General features: G+C 38.0%; 1 pseudogene across 1 annotated transcript in view; it reads right to left on the reverse strand.

Moving 5' to 3' along the window:
- Positions 1 to 9,461: 9,461 nt before the first annotated feature.
- LOC308566483 (oligoribonuclease, mitochondrial pseudogene) overlaps positions 9,462 to 15,381 on the reverse strand; it is a 92,997-nt pseudogene continuing 87,077 nt past the window's right edge. Inside the window, exons 2-3 of the transcript in view lie at positions 11,822 to 12,019; positions 9,462 to 9,623 (exon numbers count right to left, since the gene is read on the reverse strand). The product of the transcript in view is annotated as an oligoribonuclease, mitochondrial pseudogene (transcript). The remainder of the gene's footprint in view (positions 9,624 to 11,821; positions 12,020 to 15,381) is intronic.

Consider the following 15,381-nt stretch of genomic DNA (forward strand, 5'->3'; position numbering starts at 1 on the left):
GTCACAATGGTCACACAAACAGCCGGATGTGCAGTCACCTTCCCTACTGTTCATTGTTAATGGTCATTGTTACTAATCATATTGTTGGCCCTCAATAGTTTCTTTGTCCAGGATAAATTGCCCCATAGATGTATCAATGGTGGCCTGGAGGGGAGTAACGACAATATGAAAGTTAGAGTTTCTCTAGTTTATTGATGTTCACAATAATAACACTATATGTCTTTTTAGTTCTTTACAGGTAATAATTTTAGAGTCAACTTCCCACGAACTCGTTACATATGAAAGTTCTATGATCTAAATGGTCATTTATTCAGTAAATCCTCATTATCTTCTATGTGCCAGGCACTGTTGTAGTTACTGGGTATATACGGAGCAACAAGAGAGATGAGGTTCCTACACCCCGGAGTTTATATTGCGATGAAAAAGTAGAAAACGATTTCAGTAGAACACGGCTAACCAAATTAACACTGATACCGAAACATGCATCCAAGATCTATTAATATCCTATGCAAACCAACTGTGGGAAACAACTGGTCCACCTGCCAGCTATTACTGCCACTTTAGAGATCAACTAATCCTCAGATTCACCAAATGGAGCAGTGACAACTCTTTAACATAATTGATAATGAGCATGGGAACCAAGTTGAATATTAGAATTGAAAAGGTATTTTAGATATTGTGGAAGAGGCGGCTAGGCTGATCACCAAAATTCATATTTCCATTTTCTTCCTAAGGACACAGAGAAACTACAAGTCCAGCCTCCCTTTCAGTTAGATGTGTCTAGGTGAAATGAAACCCAGGCAGCAGAGAGTGGGTCGAAGCGATGGATGACATTTTCTGACCGGATCATACAAACTCTGATGTGACAACACTCTACAGCTCATCTCTATCACTTCACTTAGAACTGAAATCAAGTTCCCCAGGCTGGGTCACTGAGTGACTGAGTGGGAGTGCCCGTCACACCAATGGGTTCCCTTGTCAGGAGACAAAGTTCTATTGTGTCTCAGCCGGTCTTTGTTGCAGCAGTTCACCTACCTGGAGTAAAACAAATATCTTCTGCAAATGCCTTGCTGTTATATGGCCACTCCTCTCTACGCTTCCTTCTTCTGAATCTAGATAAAACTCAAAATCTTTCAAATCCCAGCACTACAGAGAGCCAATGTCAAACAAATGGAATCATGATACAAAGTGAAACATGGTGGTCATTATATTGACTGCCACTAATTTATACTTGATGGAATTGGGGCCTGGAGAGGTTATGAAATTGGACCTACATCACCTGGGACATGAAGCTAAACATAGAAATCAGAGCCAGCTGTCTACCAAAGCACGCTGAAGGCTCATCCCAAGAGGTAGATGAAGTTTATTGTTAAAAATTTGGGGGTAAACTTTTCAGTTAAAGTCTGTTGAAATATTACTTAATCTATATTCTAGAATCTTATTAAAACCAGTTTTCCTTATTTGGGGCCATCAGGAATAGGAAATAAGTCATATTTCCCTAAAATTAAGGTGTTGTTTTAATAGGACGTAAAGATATCTAATACAGCTTGAAATAATGGAGGAGTGACAAGATCTGAGGCCAATTTTTTTATAAGAAGTTTCTTTTAAAGTGACTGGTAGTGATCAAACTTTAGTTCTGTTACATTATTGAAACATAGACACAATAATAGGAAAGCTTAGTTATAATTTGGCATATAATAAGTTTTAATATATGGAAACTGTCATTTGGAATGGTTATTATTGTGCTATTTTTTCAAGAGAATATGGAGTATGGAGAATGGGTTTCACTATCACCCTACCCCTCTGACACTGACTCTCTGGTATTAACAAGCCACGTGCCCTCTGTGGTGTGGTTTCCTCTACTCAAACATCAGAAAACTGAAAACCAAACGACAACATAGATGTACTTAGAGAATGAAATAGAAACTGTATGTGAACTGCGTAAAACAACATTGGACACATAGCAACCACTCAATTAATGGTAGCTTTTATTAATACAAGGGACATGCAAAGGATTTCTTTCTTAAAAGTTGTCTGGAGTATTGGAATATCAACTATAATTGTTGTCATATATTTTTCATCCCAGAAATAACAACAAACAAACATAGGTAGTTCTAGAAGAAATGGTATCATTGTGTGCTGGAGGTTACACCATAAATACTTATTACAATATTAGTGTATTTATTGCAAAAAAAAAAAAAAAAGACAAATGGGAGTTAGAAAGCTTGAGTAACTTGTTTAAAATCACATAATAAGTGGAAAACTGGAATCCAAATGCTGTCTTTCTCACTCTGTGATGTACTTTTCTCTGAGATTGCCTCTCATTAGGCGATGCTGAGATCTCTTGTCTCTTAACTTTCCTGCATTAATCTCTATAGTACCTTTAAACTTTTTGGTTAACTCTGGCTAAAGCCTAATTCTGGTGTCTATGAAGCTATTAATGTTGTGAACTCTCAATGTCCATTGTCCTTTTAATCCTTTTATTCTTCTCCTTGTATCCACAGAGCTAAAAGGAGCCTACTTTGTAGAATATAGGCCTCAAGAGGAAAACAGTTTTAAGAACATTAAGTAGCAAAACTCTTGCAAATTTTTGAAGTATATTTTGAGCATGACTGCCTCTAGAACTGAATGCATAGTAGTCTGGCATTTGCTCTCCATTTCTAAGGACATTAGAGTAAACTTTTTTTAAAGTGGTATGGATCCCCAAGACCCTTCTTTGATAATTAAAAACACTTAATTAAAAATAATTTTGTCAAGTAGAATGTAATATCCATGTGAATACTTAAAGTAATCATTAATGAGCTGACAGGAAAATCTGTCCTACTAGCACTGACTTTGAGGTTGCATTTTCAACTGGGCTACCTTCGGGTGATTGCAATATTACAGTTTCTGTGAGGAAATAGATATCCTCAGATAACATATCACAGAGGTCAGTTCAAAGGCTATGATTAAAGGGAGAAATTGAAATTCAAATTTATCTTACTTTTCCTTATGTCTTTTTATTAAGTGACTGCATGCAATTGGAAAGGAAGATATTAATCAAAGAATAATTACCATCATTTTTCAAAGATGTTGGGAAGAAAAAAAAAAGTTGAAGGTTGGAAACCCAGCATTTTGGAAACTTTGCTAAGTCTTTGAAATTTGAATGTGAACTATAAGAAGCATGCAGGGAAAGAGCAAAATAAGCAGGTTTCATTGTATTTAATTTGGCCTCTTAAATATAACATGATGGAACTTGTAACCTAGAAATATTTTCTTAGGTATATTCACTGGGGAAGGTAAGCGTAATTACAGCTGCTCAGACTTCATGCAAACTAAATTGGCGTTATGGACAATTAATCTTTTGAAACATTAAGATACCTCTGTAATTTCTCACTTTTGTAAAAAGTAAAAGGAAAGCAACATAAATCAAACTTTAGTTAGGAGGCCAAAATTTTACTTAATTGACAATGTAAGACAAAGCGTCACTAAATTTTTATAACTTTGGTACAACCCATAATTCACAACAGTCTACATAGTCCTGAGCATGCATAATTATGTCCTAATTCTTACCTACCTAGGAGAGTTAAAAAAAAAAAAAAAAAGTGGGAATTGGGCTTTTTTTTTTCTTTCTTTCTTTCATTTTTCTCCTTTTCTTTGTTTTTTAAATAAGTTTGATGGAGATAGCTCACCAAAGGGTTGAGATTTCTTAGAATAAGTGATGTTTTAACCTATTCATCATCTATTCATGTAGAATGTGCTAAAAAAATAAAACAAACAACAAAAAAACAAAACAAAAAAACACAAACAACAAAAAAACAAAACAAAAAAACACATGGTTTCAGTGGTCTTGATGAATTGGAAATAAGAAGTTAGCTTCTATGGACCTAGCACTGTGCTATAATAAGAAATATTTTATCCTGGCACAAAGCTCCTCAAACCACTGGAATTTCCAAAGTGATAGGAGTGTCCTTTGCCATCATTAGGTGTGACTTCTGAGTTTTGTTAATGAGGTGACTTAGGGTGGGGTCCCTAGGCAGTCTCGGAATGGGGTGTTCACCAGAAAGGCTAGTGATTAGAAGGTTGGGACTTTCAGTCCCTGTATGGGTAGGGTAGCTCAGTTGGTTAGAGTGTCATCTGAATAAACCAAGATTGTGAGTTTGATTCCTGGACAGGGCACATACAAAGAATCAACCAATGAATGCATAAATAAGTGGAACAGCAAATCTCTCTTTCTCCCTCTTTTTATCTCAAATCAATAAATTAAAAAAAATAAAAGTTGGGACTTTCAGCCCTACCCACCAAACTCTGGGAAGGGGAATGGGGATAGGGAGGCATTAAGCTCTAGAAAAACTCTTGAATATTAGTATTTGATAAGCTTCCAGGCTAGTAAACAAGATGTGTCCACATGTCAGGAGGGTGGCACACCCCAAACTCACCAGGACAGAAGCTCCAGTGTTTGGAACCCTTCCAACCTCATCCTATGTATCTCTTCATCTGGCTGTTTATTTTATCATTTAATATCTTTAGTAACAAACCAGAAGTCTAGTAAGTAAACTGGTCTCCAGAGTGCTGTAACCCACTCTAGGAAATTAATGGAATCCAAGGAGAGTGTCATGCAAACCTCCAATTTATAGTCAATCATCAGAAGGACAGGTAATAACCAGGATTTGTGATTAGCCTCTGAATGAGGGGCAGTGTTGTGGGACTGAGCCCTTAACCTATAGGATCTGACACTATCTCCAGGTAGATAGCGCCTCAAATAAGTTAAATTTGTGGGACACATGGTCAATATCTGCTGAAAACTGGAGAATTGCTTAGTGATATGAAACAGACACAAACACACACACACACACACACACACACAGTGAACTTACCACTAAAGAAAGAAATTAAATTTTGGTTAGAATTATGCCCAATAGGATTGGGAGTAGATGTGTAAGTGATGAACTTGATATAAAACAAAGCTGAAGAAATTGGCCAAGTTAAAGTAGGGTGGGACAATGACCTATAATATTTCTGACACTTTTATTGACAGTCAAGGCTGCCTATTAGGTGAGTTTCTTATAAAAGTCAGAAATATACAGATTAGTATATGCAACTCTTAATTATGTTCCTGCACTTAACAGAGAGAAGCTAATTACATTGACCATATGCTTCCTCCCCTTTTCATTGGGACTCTCTCATGTTCTGCCTTTGCCCTCTTCTTGTACACTGCATTGCATTTTATTTTAATTGCCACCTTACTATCAAATGAAAGGGAAATATTGCTATAGGGATGGGTGGAAATTATAGGGTTTTCAACATTCCCCAGATGGGCTGGCTCCCAGACTTAGTGGCCTTGTTTTCCAGAATGTAAGTTTGAAGGTCATGGCCCAATTCCTAACCTGAGCTCTATGGGCAACAGCACAGTGTGTGGCTTGGAAAACAAGACTTTATGCAAAAGATCTGTAGCTGAAGGAACTCTGGTTTCCTAGTTCTTAGTCTCCATGGCCATGTCGTACAACCTCTTTGTCTCCACTCATTAAAATAAGTTTTGTGGGCTAGTTAACTTCTAATGCCTCTTTTAGTTATAACATCTTTTTCATTTAAAATTTAGATGAGGTTCCACCTCCTTTTGAAGACTTCCTCACACACATCCTCAACCATTCCCAAGACCAAGTTAGGTACGTTTCTTCATCGAAATACATTATTGGAATTCATGTCTCCCTGTGGACCTTTCCCAAGATCATAGACCTGCTTCTTACAGACAGAGACACTGCCTTATTCATCTTCAGATCATCATTTCTTTGCATAATGTCCAGCCCATGGCAGGCACTCAATAATCACTGGTTGAATCAATGAATGAATGAATTAATGAACAAGAAATAGAAATTAATAACTTAATGACTTCAATGACTCAATTAATTTCAAATGAAGAACCCAATTTTCTCTTCCTCATCTTCTGAGTCCAGTATTGACATTGTCGAGGCCTGGAAGGTAAGAGAAGATACACTTCTCATTTTGCACACAAGGATATGAACAATATTAACTAAAATGATTGAGCACTTAGTGTAGACCCATGCATAAAATTAACTTATTGATTAGACACAACAAACCTCTGTAATCAGTACAATTAGTAACATCACTCTAATGACAAGAAAGTTGAGATTTAGTTGTATAATACATTCAAGGTTTCACAGCTTGTGAGCAGGGAAGCCTGAATTTGTGGTTAGTCTGACACCAACACCATTGTTTAATCACATGGAATTATGCCTCAGGCTCCAAGCTTTACAGCCAACCAGTGGCTGAGCTAGGGCTCTAGCCCTAAACCACCATTCCAGCATTTTCCGTCAGTCTTCATGGAAGCAGACTCTACACATAACTATTTCTAGAACTTCCTGCCCACAGATTTTTGCAAGTAGACTAAACTTAATTCAGTAAAAGTTGCCCGTGTAACTCATGAGCTAATGAACAGGGGTTGCCTTCTATTCACACATTTCCTCTTAGGTCTAGTCACAAATAACAGCAGAGCATCACTGACTACAAAAAAAATGCAGAAACTAGATGGCCGATATAATCATGATATTTACATTTTATGAGAAGCAAAGGTACAATTAGGAAATAAGATTTGGTGAGATGTTTTGAAATAAGTAAGGTACTTGGATAATACTATAGCAAAGGACACATCTTAAAAGGAGAAACAGGGTGTCAATTGAGAGAAGTAAGTATTTGTGTGTATTGTATTTGTGTGTATATGTGCGTGTATTGTATGGAAACTGATAAACAACATATATATTCCATACATGTGTAGGTACGTCTAAAGGGTGCATGAAGTGAGGTAAGTGCTTATTGTTTCCCTTTATATGAATATCACTATGAATATTTTTTCTCAAGTCATGCATACCAGATGCCTTTGATAATGTCACAACATGACTTGCATTTTTTTTTGGCCTGTTTATGTGGAGAGTTAGCTCCCTCCCCCATGGCAGGACCCTCTCCGTTAAGAAGGTCTCATCACCTGGAGGCAAGGATGCATGTTCTTTTATGGTGGCCTTGGCCTCTTAACAACCATTTGCACTGAGCCTGAAACAGAGGCCTTCAGACCCGCTGTGAATCTCACTTTTCTGCTGCATAAGGCTTACGGTGTTAGAAATGATAACATTCCACTGAGATGTTTTCATTAACTGTCTTTTGTTCAACCACTGATAGGAAAATAGTACAAGAAGAAAATGAGAAAAACACAAACCTCCTTTCCATTTAGACTTATTAAATATTCAAGCGATTCCTCAAATGTACTCAGCCTTGCTGCGGCTTCATTAAAGTGCAGCTCCGTTGCATTTTACGATGGATCACAGTACAATATGCTTCCTGCAGTGGCTACCCACAAGCAAATAGACTGCTGCATTCCTCACCAGCCCAAGCTCAAAAGCAGCCCAAAGTCAAGAGTATTATAGTAATCAAGACCTCAGGTTAGAGGCATGGATAATGATGGTAAAATCCACATCAGTGAAAAAAGAGGCCACAACTTCCTCATCAAGTGCAGATGGAAATAACAAACAGCTATTTCTAGTCAAGGGTTAGTGGCCCTTATTCAAGAAGTCACTTCTAAAGACCTGCTTCAGAATCTACATGTCCATCAAGGGGTCATGTTCAAGAAAGACGGTATTGGAAATGAGTAAAAATGATCATTTGTAAGACTGTAAAGAAACAAAAACCCAACAATCTAATGTCTACTGTGAAATGATAAATGAAAAATAACAACCTAAAGACATCAAGGACACACATAAACTATGGTTGCAATGACTAAAATATGTGGGCATGGGAGAAGAGATGGGCAAACAACAGAGCAAACTGCAAAACCTGTAAAAATGAGCTTCATTGAGTAATTATTGTATGTCAGGCCTTTTCCAAAGCTTTAATTTATATTATTTTATATCATTCTTAAAAACTATCCAGGAATATAAATATTTGTACACATTTATAGATCAGAAAACTAAGCAAATACTAAGAAGTGAGAGTGATGTACCTACTGTCATATAGCTTGGTAAGAAGAGAAAACTATCTTCTGTTGAACTCTAGGTACTTCGTTCTCTGCTACAATGCTTTCTCCTGGTAAATGATGTTTGGTTGAATGATGAAATTATATACATTGTTATCTCCTTTATCTTTCTAATTTTATTATACTGGTTTTAAGTTTTTAAAATCTGTTTTGGGCTATACTCCATGCAGTGTTTCAGCCCTAGTTTGCAGAGATTTCTCTTACCGAAATGCACATTGTGAGTCCTGCTGGAGCTAGTTTTATCAACATTAGCTCAGATTATCTCTCTCTATATATAGAGCAGTCCACAGTCAACAATTAGCCCAGAAGATTCCATTTTGAAGAGGAATGTGCCCTCTACCTCTTGAGATGGGATTTTGAATCTACACAGGAATATGTGATATTCTTTTTCATAGCCTTTTATAAAACCTGATGATATATGAAGATCATAGCTCCTAAGGTTTCATGAGTCAACTTAACTGTGTGGGCAGGATTTATTTGTACAGAGAATACAATAAAAGAATTATGAAATGCATTAGTACTAAGCTCATTCAAAGTATGTAAACTTAACTTCTACATTGCCCCTACCCCCCAAATCTCTAGAAGGAACTAGCTTTAATTTTAGATTGTAGTAAGCTTTACATTCATTCCAGAAATATTTCTTGTGTGCCTATTTATTGTTGGGCATCTTCTAGGGGTGGGGAACGCCCAGCCCTTGGGCCATATACAGCTCACAAAATCATTTGGTCTTGCCCTGCCAAGGCAACTGTAGGCAGGACTCTTAATTCAATAAATTCAATTAAATGTTTGACCAAATATAACAGGCTAACTTTTAAGTTGATAATTTTGTATGGCCCGCAGATGATGTTATAAATAGCCAAATGGCTCTTGGCAGAAAAAAAGGTTTCCCATCCCTGTGACCCTAGGAAAGGAGGTGATTATCATCAATAAACTGACGGAATCAGAGGAGACAGTCAAGCAAACAGGTGATGACAGTTATAGACATGTGAAAAGATTAGTTTGTTGGCAAATATTAATAATATGAGTGCAAAAAAGCAGACAAGTAAACTTACAAAGGCCAGAGGACTTAGAAACGTTTTGTTTTCCTTCCCTTTCAATTGGCCATCATCACTCAGGCTCCCCTGAAAATTCAGGAATTGAGTGCAGTTCATAAAGCAAACAAATCGACACATTCAGCCTAAGTGCTCTCAATGCATTCAATTTTTGTTTTTTGCAAAATGCCAATAATTATCTTTACAATAATTGAATTCACCTCACCATCTCTTTTAAATATACTAAGACCAAGTAGAGAAAACTAGTGGAAAGTACAAAAGATCTAAACGGATTAAGAACCTTAGCTGGAATTCAAAGGGAACTTGAGGGTTATTTTGTCTGACCCATGTATTCATTTGTTTAAGCATTCGCTCTCATCACTGAGGCAAGACAGCGGCCGGGCGTGGGCTTACGGGGGAGCACGCTGGGGCGGCAGGTCCTCTGCCAGGCACTCTGCGAGGTCCGGAGTTGGTGAAGATGAGGTGACAATATTGGCTGATGAAGACGAGGCCAGCGCACAGAAGCTAAAACTGGCCTCTATCCCCAAGGAGCTTACGGTTGAGTATTCACACTAGAAATGGGTGGTTACACCATGAGGAAGGATGCCCTAAGCTAAAACAAGAGAATGCCAGTCGAAGCTCACCTGGTAAAAAGTTATGGATGCTATGCAATAAAAAAAACTAACCTCCAAAAAACTTAAACCCCAATGCCACAGATTTTTAGAGGAGAGAGCCAAAGAGGAAAGGTCTTCTTTCTACCTTTTAATCCAGTGATTTGCCCCAAAGCTATACATGCTCCAGGGTAAAAGCAATAATGAAAATCCTTTCTTCCTTGCCACATACCACACTCTATAGTTAAATGTTTTCTAATTGGGAAGTAAATGCTACTAAAGATGGCTATCAAGTTAACAATTAGACAGTGAATCAGAGAAAATTAGCATGTTTAAGATTTCTTTGCCCTTCCAAGCTATCTTTTCCACTGACAAATATAAAAGTATATTTGTGTCATGCTATTTCTTGTTTTACAGCATTATACATGGAACAATTAATAGAGAAAGGCTTTGAATAACATAAACTTCATGGTTTTGAGATATGTTTTGTTTGTTTAATGGCATTTAAAGGAAATATCTTTTTTCCATTTTTAGTGGTGTTTGTTTTTATTCATCCTCATACCCTGAGATGTAAAATAAAAGTGGGTAATAATTGAAAGTACAGGTACTATGTGTAGACGGCATGGGTGGGTGTAGGTGCGGGACAGCTGCTCTAATACAGACAGAAGCAGAGCAGGGGGTCCCAGGAATGCTTGCACTGTGCTTGCTAAGTGCACAGCTTTATTCTGATTTATTAGATGCATCAACTCCTCCATTCTCCCAACAAGCCTATGAAATAGACAGGTAGGCTCGTTTGCTTTGGCTGCGACAACCACCAGCCACAAACGAGGTGGTTTAAAACAACAGAACTTTATTCTTCATTTTTCTGCCCCCGTCTGCTCACGCCCTTCCTGCCTGTGCCCCCTCCTGTCCCTGTCAAGCTCCCTCTGCCTCTCTCATTACAGCCCAGAGGGAGGGAGCATCCAGGACAAACCCCATCGCCCCAGATCCTTACCTTAATCACACCTGTTAGGCTCTTTTCCCTGTTAGGGCACAGTGACCGTTTCTAAGAAGTAGGAACGGGTATGTGGGGATGCCTTTCGTTCGGCCCACTGCAAAAGGTTAGGAACCTAAGAGAAGGTCACACACCTTGTAATCCGTGGGACCTCTCAGGTGCTCTGCAGGTAAATTCTGTGGCTCAGTGATTGTTTTTGCTGACCACTGCCAACTGCCGACTTCTAAGAACACTGCAAAGCATTAATTTATTCTAAGGCAATGGTAGGTTTTAGTTTAATAACACGTTTAATTTAAACTTTATCCACTTCACTAAAGTCTGGGATTTTTCAAGACCCACTTTTACCTGAATGTAGCCAGCTTTTTATTATATATATATTTTAAACTTTCACGGTTTACAACTGGCCTGGAAAGGGTACTGGTAGTGCCCACCTGCCCCACTCAAAAATCAGTGTTCGAGTCCTATGATGACACCACAGTAGTGTAATAAAAAAAATAAGCATTTGTTTTAATTTTTAAAACTTTATTTCAAAGGCATGTCTTGATTCTAACAACAAGCTCTTTTTTTGCTTGCTTTCTGAATAATTATCTCATGTGGTTTAAGAATATTTTTGTAAATTTTTATCCATCTTATAATGTGAGGAAATCTTACAAAATAATGTTTGTTAAAACCATCCAGTGAATTACACAGACAATTCTACCAAGCTCTTAGGAGTTATCATTGCCATTAATAGCACTTAAAACATTATTTGGGGATATTTTAATACTGATTTTTCCCAAGTCCAGTAAACCACCTGCAAGACTGGTTGCTTTCATCAACCCCAGGCCAGAGAAGAATGTTCCAAAACCTACTGTTGATGTGATTTAAGTTCCTTAGTGATAGCACTGCCATGAAAATTAGTCAGAGGACAGACTTAATTTTACCCTATATAGGCAGCCTGATATTAATGATAAGGTTTGGTATAACTACCATTTTATGGATCGATTCCATAATCAACTGAATAATAATTTGCATCTGTATAAGAATCTAGCTGTCAAGTTTTTTAAAATGTTAAGTTTTGTGAATTTTTATTACATATATAGATATGTGTATATATGTACACATGTGATCACATATGCTTTATATATACATGATTGGCTATAACACACATGCATATATAATATACTTTCTTATAAACATCAGTGGAGATTTGACTACTTCTTAGAGAAAACTTGTGATCATGGTATGAGCTGAGTAACAGCATGAAGTCATGGAAACAGGATGGACTGAGTTCCAGTGAAGGATTTACTGCTGGCTCTCCATCAGTTACTGGCTGTGAAATCTTGGCAACTTTGCTGACTGCTCCAAGATTCAGTTTCTTCATCTACAAAATAGTGAGAACATTGACACCTAACTCATTGTATTGTTAATAAAACTCTACTGTATAAAGTGATATAGTCTCTCTAATTGATAAAGAAAAAAATTGAATTTAAGTAAGTTGCCCAGATATATTTAAGCCCAAAACTGTGGCACCTTTACTTGCCTTAGACTGAGCTCTTCCTATCTACCCAGCTTGGAGTTGCCTGAGGCGAAGGAGAAAGAATACATTACACTACAGAATTGAGATCCCCACTCACTCTTTATTACTTTTTAAAAATATATCTTTATTGATTTCAGAGAGAGGAAAGGAGAGGGAGAGAGAGTGATAGAAACATCAATGATGAGAGAGAGTTGTCATTGATCAGCTGCCTCCTACATGCTCCCTACTGGGGATCGAGCCCCCAACCCGGGCATGTGCCCTGACTGGGAATTGAACCTCGATCTCCTGGATCCTAGGTCGATGTTCAACCGCTGAGCCATGTGTGCTGGGCCCCGCTAATTCTTTAAATGAATGATAGCAGAATCATCCCCAAAGACCTGATACTTCCGTAACCCTGAATTCACAGTGCCAAGAACCTTGTATAATACAGTATTTGGGGAAAACCTTTAAGGTAATGTTTATGTTTTAACCATGTGATTCCATGGACTGACATTTATCATAAAAGATTTGATCCTATTGCCCGTGGTTTCTTTTTCTTTTCACTAATTTCTGACACAACATGCTCCTTGATGAAACTGTGAAGGGTTCATAGAATGCAGTCAGGGAAAATGAAGTCCCAACAAAGGTGATCACAATAATTAACAAGAGAGGAAACCCCACATAAAAGGAATTGATTGAGATTATTATTTTGGGGTTTTTTACTCCCAATCACAATATCCCATCACTGCTGATCAATAAGAAAACAGTTTCAACTTCTGTCTGTTCTTAAAACTGATTTCCTTTGGAAGCTCATCACAGAGCCAAGACTGGCTGCAGGATGTTACTTGCTGAGCATAGGGTCCCCTCATGGCTCCAGAGGCAGTTGTGTTGGCTGTGTTGGAGTTGCCACCGGGCCTAGGTTTGTGGAGCAGGCTCCTGTTCTATCTGTCTAGAATATCTTTCTTTCTGGAAGCTATTTTTCTTTGACTAACCTTCCATTTTCATTTGTGTTAGGAAAAATGGAACTAAAGATTCCTTTGGGCTATTTTCTTACCCTAGAAACATAAAGCAAGTCAAATATGCTAAAAACGTAATAGTCTTTATTTGCTACTCTGTAGTGAAAATTATGGAGTTATAAGTAATCATTTCCTATTATAACATTACATCTTTAGATATAGATTTAATAATAGGAATAATATATGTTTTAGGGTGTTTTATTTTATGAGCCTATTACTACCTATAAAACAATGTTTGATGAATGTTATTATTACTTAGCACTATGCCATGGGAAAGCCTTCTACCTCTCTGTTTTTTAATAAATTATGTTCCTCGTTTTTGCTGTTTTTATAATACCTGATCATCAAGATAATTTTTAAAGAAAAGAATAAAATATCTGAGCAACCTCTGGATATTAGGAACAATAAAAAGTTGAATTAAGCTAATAGTGAGAATTATATTGAACAGATCCAGCACGGACGTGTTTCACAGACTTTTGGAGTAGGCAAAATTACCATAACGAATAGATGATTTAAATTTTGTTAAAGAGACCATTTACAATTTTTATGTAGCAGACAGGGAGGTGGGTTGAGCAGGCCGAATGTGGAGGGTAGCAATATAGTGTGGAATATGGTAAAGAAAGAAGGGTGTCAGAGTACCAGTCATTAAAACCTGTACTGATGGCATGCCTAACAGAAAAGCTGGTGATTTTGCAAAGAGATTTCTTTCAGGCCTAGTAAAGGAGCACTATTCAAATGGGATTGAGGTTATAACAGGCCCTGAGCTTAGTCCAGGCTATGCCTGGACCAAAGCAGACTGTGCTGTCCAATATTCCCTGCCCTTGGTTTGCTCGCTGGTGATTCCATCTCCCCCACTCCAACATTTTGAATTCCATTTTATCTAAGGCTCTCTTTGTATTTGTGGCATAGTTAGAAAGCTAGAGGAGTGAGTTGGGTAGTTTTGGGATGTCATGAAGGGCACTCAAAAACTTCTTAAGAAAACATGACCTGTGCCCCTTAAGATTTATCTAAGTGTATATATTTGAAGGGGGCGGTTAGAGTGGGAAGACCCTGCCTAGGTACCCAGAGGATCACAATTTTTCTCCTTTGAATGGACACTGATTATTTGGGATTTGATGACAAAGGCAAGGGTTTGATGTAGGAGGCCAATGAGAACTATGTCGAATATCTTTGGGTAGGGGAGGGCTGATGCCAAAACCAACAAGCTCATGTATATGGCTCCTCACCCCACACACATGCAAGCTCACTCTCTCTCTCTCTCTCTCTCACCCCAAACACACACACATGCAAATTTTAAGACAAAGTATAGAATATAGGTTTCACTATCTGGTAGACCTGGATTTATGCCCCAGACCACTGCAAAGTTATTTAAACTCAAATAGCCTTAACTTCCTCACCTGTGAAAGGAGGAAACAAGTCCTTATTTCTGATTATTGGCTTGGAGATTAAATTAAAAGATAATTGTGTTCAGTGTTTCTAATGGAAGCACTGTCACAAAGGAAATGGCCAGTCAATGATACCTACAAATATGGTTCACAACGGTAGTAGTTTTAAGTTAACTAATGTAAGCTCAACCCAACACGTATCCTATATTCCCAGAAACATTCATGAGATCAATGAATTCTTCTAAGATTCCACAGCCAAAATCAGTCTCTGAGCTCACTAAGTTTCCACAGAAACTGAAAATTGTTTGGCTATAGGCAGGCTGGGAAGAGGGAGGTTCTTTGCAGTGGTGTGGCAGCTTGTATTTTCCAAAGATGGTCCTAATATTGCCCATCTCTGCCATGTCACATTGAGAGGAGATGCACCCTTGAATGAGGAGTGGGGTAGAAGGATACTGTAAGCACTTTGACCAATAGAATGGGCCAGAAGTGGGACTCTTCTATGAGTTCCAAGCGTGACCCTTAATGGGCCTGCCTGCTTTTGCTCCTGCCTCTTGAATTCTGGCTTTTATGGAAAAACTGTGACCACTCTGAGTCTACGATGTCGCAAGAAGCCCCAGCCAGATGGAAAGGTCCTAGAGGATGATCCGCCACGTGGAGAAATAGATCAAAAAGGATAAGGCACCAGATGTAAATAAAGAAGACATCTTTGTGTTTGAGCCTCCAGCCAGCTCCAGATGCCCCAACTGACACAACATGGCTCAGATAAACTGCCCAGATGAGTCCTTTCAATATTCCTGACCCACAAAACTGTGAGCAAAATAGATGG

The sequence above is a fragment of the Miniopterus schreibersii genome (assembly GCF_964146895.1).
Source record: "Miniopterus schreibersii genome assembly, chromosome: 1".
Lineage (NCBI taxonomy): Eukaryota > Metazoa > Chordata > Mammalia > Chiroptera > Miniopteridae > Miniopterus > Miniopterus schreibersii.